Consider the following 6000-nt stretch of genomic DNA (forward strand, 5'->3'; position numbering starts at 1 on the left):
AAAAATATAAGTTTACATAAATATTAAAAAAATAAACATAGCTTTTGTATTATGAAAAAAAAAGTGTTTTAAAAAATATAAGTTTACATAAATATTAAAAAAATAAACATAGCTTTTGTATTATGGAAAAAAAAGTTTAAAATATAAAATATAAATTACCATAAATCTAATTACACAAAACTCTTTATTACTCTCTCCTCTCTCCCTCACGATATCTCTCTTTTTTCTCCTTTATTCCTCCTTCCTCCCCCATTCGATTACCTCATCTCAGTCCTCCGACGACAATACCGCCTCCGCCCTCGACAACGGCGACGCACCTTCGCCCCCGCCCCTGACAGCGATTCATCTTCGCTCATCTGGTTCTTCTTCTTCTTCTTTCTTCAAATCTAGTTTTATTCTTATTCTTTTTGTTCTTCTTCTTCTTCTTCTTTTTCAGATCTGATTTTGCACTTCATATTTGATTTTTTTTCTTCCAAACCTAACTGTAACTGGTTACTATCACTATCTATTATGATTTTGGCTTTTTTTTTCCTTCCAAATTTGTCTAAGTAACTAGGTACCATGACGCATGATTCTTTTAACCATATCTATTTTTTTTAGACTCAGGTGTAAGTAGTTATAATAATGATTAATTTAGATTCTTTTGTTTAAATATGATTTTATTTTCACATCTGATTAAGTAACCAAGTACCATGGCAACTAGGGGCCTGTTTGGCATTGTTTTCTGTTTTTTGTTTTCAAAATTGTGTTATCAGAAATGAGAACATAAAACTGTTTTTGTAGTTTTAAAAAAACAATAAGTGTTTGGTTAATGTTTTCTAAAAACAATTTTTTAGTTTTATTTTTTGAAATCTTAAATAAAAAATTAACAAATATATTTACAAAGAGAAAAATATTTTAAAATTTTGTAATAAATAATTAGATAAAATAATTTGAAAGAAAAAATGATGAAAAATAAGAAGTGAGAAAGTAAGGAAAGAAAATTTGAGAACAACAGAAAACAACTTTTTGTTGTTCTCAAAATTTTCTGTGTTTTTGTAACTTTGTTTTTAAAAATTATTTTTCTGAAAACAATGCCAAACACCCCAACTTGTTTTAAAAAAAAACAATTTTTAGCTTTTAAAAACAAAAAATAGTTTTTTAGTTAAGGTGTCAAACACCCTCTAGTTCTTTTTTTTTTAGATCTGAATTTTCTTTTTCAAACCTAGCAGTAACTAGTTACGATTATGATCAATTTATATATATTTTTTGGATCCTAATTTTTTCTAGGTTGGCTAAGTAATCGGTTACCATTGCAACTGATTCTTATTTTTCATATGTATTTTTTTCAGACCTAGTTGTAACCAGTTACCTTAACGACCAATTTAATTTATTTTTTCATATCAGTTTATTTTTTTTCCAAATCTCACTAAGTAACCAATTACAATTCAGCTGGTATTTTAATAATGGTATATTACTAAAAAAAATCAAAACTATTTTTATAGTTGTTACCAGTTACTACAACACCACTTAAAAAATAAAGTTGATTTTTATAGTTATAATCAATTACCACACATCACTAAAAAAAGATTGACAATGGCATACAATCACTATCAAAAAAAAAATCAAAATTGTTTTGACAGTAGTAATTGTTTACTGCGGACAAAATGTTGATTGAAGAAGATAAAAAATAAAATAAAAGAAGAAGAAATGAGAATAAAAAATATAGTGATGAAGTTCTCAGTATTTTTTACAAAGAATAATGTAAAAAAACATTTTATAAAATACGAATGATAAAAAAATAATACAAATAGATTAAAATTATAAAAATAATCTCAAAACATATTACAACTAGCTACTAAAACTGCATAAAAAATACAATATTACAAATATATGGGAAAAAACTACCATAAAAATGTAAATAGAAAAATATGCTATGAGAAAATTTAGAAAAAAAAATTACCATTGTGTGCAATGTTTTGATGCATATTTTAGAAGCACATACCATTACTTTTAAAACATATTTTTTAGATGTCAAATGGTTGAAAATAGTTCCTTGAATTTCATTTCGAACAAATTTGTTTGTCTTCATGCTTTGCTTACTAGGTTATTGATGTAGGAAATGCGTGGATATCTTCATGGAGTTATATATGAAAAATAACATTTACCCCCCCCCCCCCCCTCTCGAACTATGACCACTATATGATCGTGCCCCCCGAATGATTCCCGATATTAAAAATTCCCATCGAACTATACACGTTGCTAAAATATGAGACTTTTGTTAGATTTCATCCTAGGTGGTTAACAGATTGACAATGTGACATTTTTTTTATTGATGTGGTCGTGTCATGTGTAGAATAATTAGTAATTTTGTCCCCGAACTTTGACTACTACCTGTTATACCCAGGTTTCGAGCCATAGTAAATATGACCTCGAAAGCTGAGTTCGCATTAAATGGTCTCGTAAGGGTTAGGGGGTGCTCTAGGATTGTAAGTCGAGCCTGCAAAGTATGATATATGATCTCGAATGCGGTGATCTCGAAACGGTCTCGATCTCGAAAGGTAGCTCCGAGAACACCCTCATCTTCAGGAACTTCGGAGCATGGGTCTTGAGCTCGATATCCCATCTCGAAAGCAACGTTAGCTCGGGAGATGTCAGTGGCTCGCACAATGACATGAAACCTGAGATGCTAAAGCCTTGGAGATACGCTATAACCACCTTGAACATCTACAAGTATTGTAAACATGAGATGTAATCCTCATTTATTGATATAAATCCCCAAGAATCGTGGGATATTATTTAGTCAATTATGCGTTCCCTGGTCTTCAGGGACGTTTCCTTTTTTATCTGATTAAAGGCATTTAAAGCCATTTAGTTTTATTCACAAAAGAGTAACTACCCAAAATATGTGGGATAGTATTCGGCAACCTTCTCTATAAATAGAGAAGCCATACACCATTGTAAAGGACCGAAATTCTGATCCTTGAGAGAAAACTCTGTAGAATTCATGCTAAAGAATTGTTCAGAGATAATCTTGAGATTAATAACAGAGACTCGTGGACTAGGCAGATTTAACTGCTGAACCACGTAAAAAATCGTGTGTTTGATTCGTTTGTTTCTTTTGGCCATTGTCTTTAATTGTTTACGTGCTCTCTTCTTTTATCTGTTGACGAAAAACGGCGTCAACAGTTTGGTGCTTTCATTGAGAGCCTTAAGCATTCATCCCTGAGAGATTCATGGCTGCAAACAATCAGAACACTCCTGAAGAAAATTACCCAAGGCGTCCTGGAAAACAGCCAATGGAGAGCCCAGACGCTGATGAAAGGAGTGGGTCCTCTGATTCCCGGGGACCACCTCCACAACCAAGGGATGAGGACATGTACTATAACCCTGAACGTTATGTCCCTATTGTAGAATTGGAGAATCGGCAGTTGAAACAGTTGTTGGCAGAAGCCAACAAACGTAACGAGGAGTTGACTAGGATAGCCGCAGAGGCGCAGGTGGCTCAGCCCCCGCCTCCGCGCGAAGACCAAGTCCCTCCTCCAAGGGACGTGCACGTTCTTCCCCGGAGGCCCCGTGGACGTCCACGAAAAAATGCTGCCACAAGGAGGCCGACACAACCTCCAGCACCAGCAGAGCCATCTGCTCCTTCTAGGCCTCAGAGGAGTACCCGAGCTCGGGTCCCGCCTAATCCACCTGCGGAAGCACCTGCAGGAACTGAGAATAACCGAGCTCCTACCGAGGCTCGGACTCAGGTTCCTGGTAGTGCACCGAACGCAACTGGCCCATCTCGGGCAAATTCTAGACCCTCTAGGCCGAAGCAAGGGAGGCACCCACCGTCACCTATACGGTTCCCTCCATCTCCCGTAAGATATCCTTCACCTCCCCGCAGAAACGCTCAACCTGTTCAGAATCAGGATCAAGGGCGTACGGGGGATAGGCAAGGACACAGGGAGACTTTCCAGGAGCGGATAGGCGCACAATCTGAGAGAAGTCAGACGTCCCGGTCTCGCACTGCAGAGACAAGGCGACACGGGAAGGACCCATCTCGAAACGACCGATCAATAAGTTTCACCAGTGACGAGTCCGGAGAAACCAGGTCCGTCAGTAAACGCGACCGAGGTCGTAAAAATACTGGAAGCCGCAAGACCCGTCCCGACCTGCGGAATCATCTGAATCAGAGCAGGGGGAAGGGAGATCAGACGAATCCGGACCTAAGGAATCACCTAAATGGGTGTAGAGATCCCTCACGGAGACGCGAGCCTGGGATCATAATCAATGACTGGCAATTCCAGACACCGCCTAAGGACTCAGTCCAAGAAATGATTGATCAGCTCGAAAAAGCCTTTAGGCTTTTGAAGAATGAACGAGGGAACGGTTGATATGAGGACTCTGATGAGGAGCTCGAGCCGTTTGCTCCCAATATTTCTAACACTCAGTTTCCCCAAGGGTTCCGGATTCCTCACGTCCCAGCGTTTGAGGGAAAAACTGACCCATGTAGCCACCTGAGTACATTCAACACTATTATGAGAGCTAGTAACGTGGGTTACGAGCTCAGATGCATGTTGTTTCCAACATCATTGGCCGGACCTGCCAAGAGTTGGTTCGAGAAGTACAAGAGACACTCGATAACCTCATGGGATCAGTTGTCTAGGGACTTCAAGAAGCAGTTCCGGGCTATGATGGGAGTCAGACCAGAGGCATCCACTTTGACCAACGTCCGACAACAGCCAGGCGAAACACTGAAAAGCTATCTAACAAGATTTAATCTTGAGGTCGCCCGAGCTCGAGATGTGGATGACAGTGGGCACCTAATGGCTATCCAAGCTGGTGTTTTACCCGGGAGTGCCCTTTGGGATGACATGCAAGGGAAACCGGTGAGGTCGATAACCGAGTTTAACAGACGGGCGCAGAGATTTGTCAATGTAGAGGAGGCGAGGTCAACGCTCAAGGCGACCTCGCAGACCGAAACTACAACGATAAACATTAACTCCGTCTCAACCTCGGCTGACCCAGCAGCTCCACAGCCTACCTCGGAGAATCCCTCCAAGAGGAAAAAGAGCGAGGGAAATAACCCCGAGGCTGATGGAGGAAAGAAGAAGAAAGGAGAAAGGTATTTCTCCGTATATAAAGTGCACACCGAGCTCAACGAGTCTCGGGAAAACATATACCTGGCTAATGAAAACCAGGTCCCCTTCAGGCGTCCGGACCCTATGAGGAATCAAAAGTCCAAGAGGGATTCCAGCAAGTATTGCCGGTTTCATAGGGACACCGGACACACAACTGATGAGTGCCGACAGCTGAAGGACGAGATCGAAGGGTTGATCTCGAGAGGTTATTTCCGGCAGTATGTAAAAAACCAGAATACTGGACAGACTACTGCCAGCCAGAGAGTAGCCGCGCTTCCAGCAGCACAGAATAATAACTCCCGATCTCGGGAAGAAGACAGGCCTCCGCCGATAGATGGAGAGGATGTAATAACCATCTCGGGAGGTCCTCATCTCGCAGGAGGGGGTAGAAATGCTCAAAAGCGATATGTGAATGAGCTGAAGACAGGGGACGGGTCTCCTTATGAACCCGAACCAAGGGCACCGAAAAGCCAAAGGGTTGAAACTCAACCTATAACCTTCACCGAGGAGGACGCCTCCCATGTCCAGTTCCCTCATCATGATCCACTTGTCATCACCCTGCAGCTTGCCAACAAAAGAGTGTGCCGAGTTCTCATAGACAATGGGAGCTCAGTTAACATTCTTTATAAAGCAACACTAGAAAAAATGGGACTCTCCCTTCGCGACCTGAAGGCTTGTGCAACCACGTTGTACGGCTTTTCTGGAGAAGGAACCGCCTGTATGGGGTCCATCGAACTCCCTGTAACCTTGGGAGACTATCCAGTCTCGGTGACCAAGATGATGAAGTTCGTGGTAGTAGAGTTACCATCTGCCTACAATGTATTGCTCGGGAGACTCGCCCTGGTCGGGCTGGGGGCAGTTTCATCTGTAAGGCATCTAGCCCTTAAGTTCC

This window comes from Humulus lupulus, chromosome 6, assembly GCF_963169125.1.
Source record: "Humulus lupulus chromosome 6, drHumLupu1.1, whole genome shotgun sequence".
Classification (NCBI taxonomy): Eukaryota; Viridiplantae; Streptophyta; class Magnoliopsida; order Rosales; family Cannabaceae; genus Humulus; species Humulus lupulus.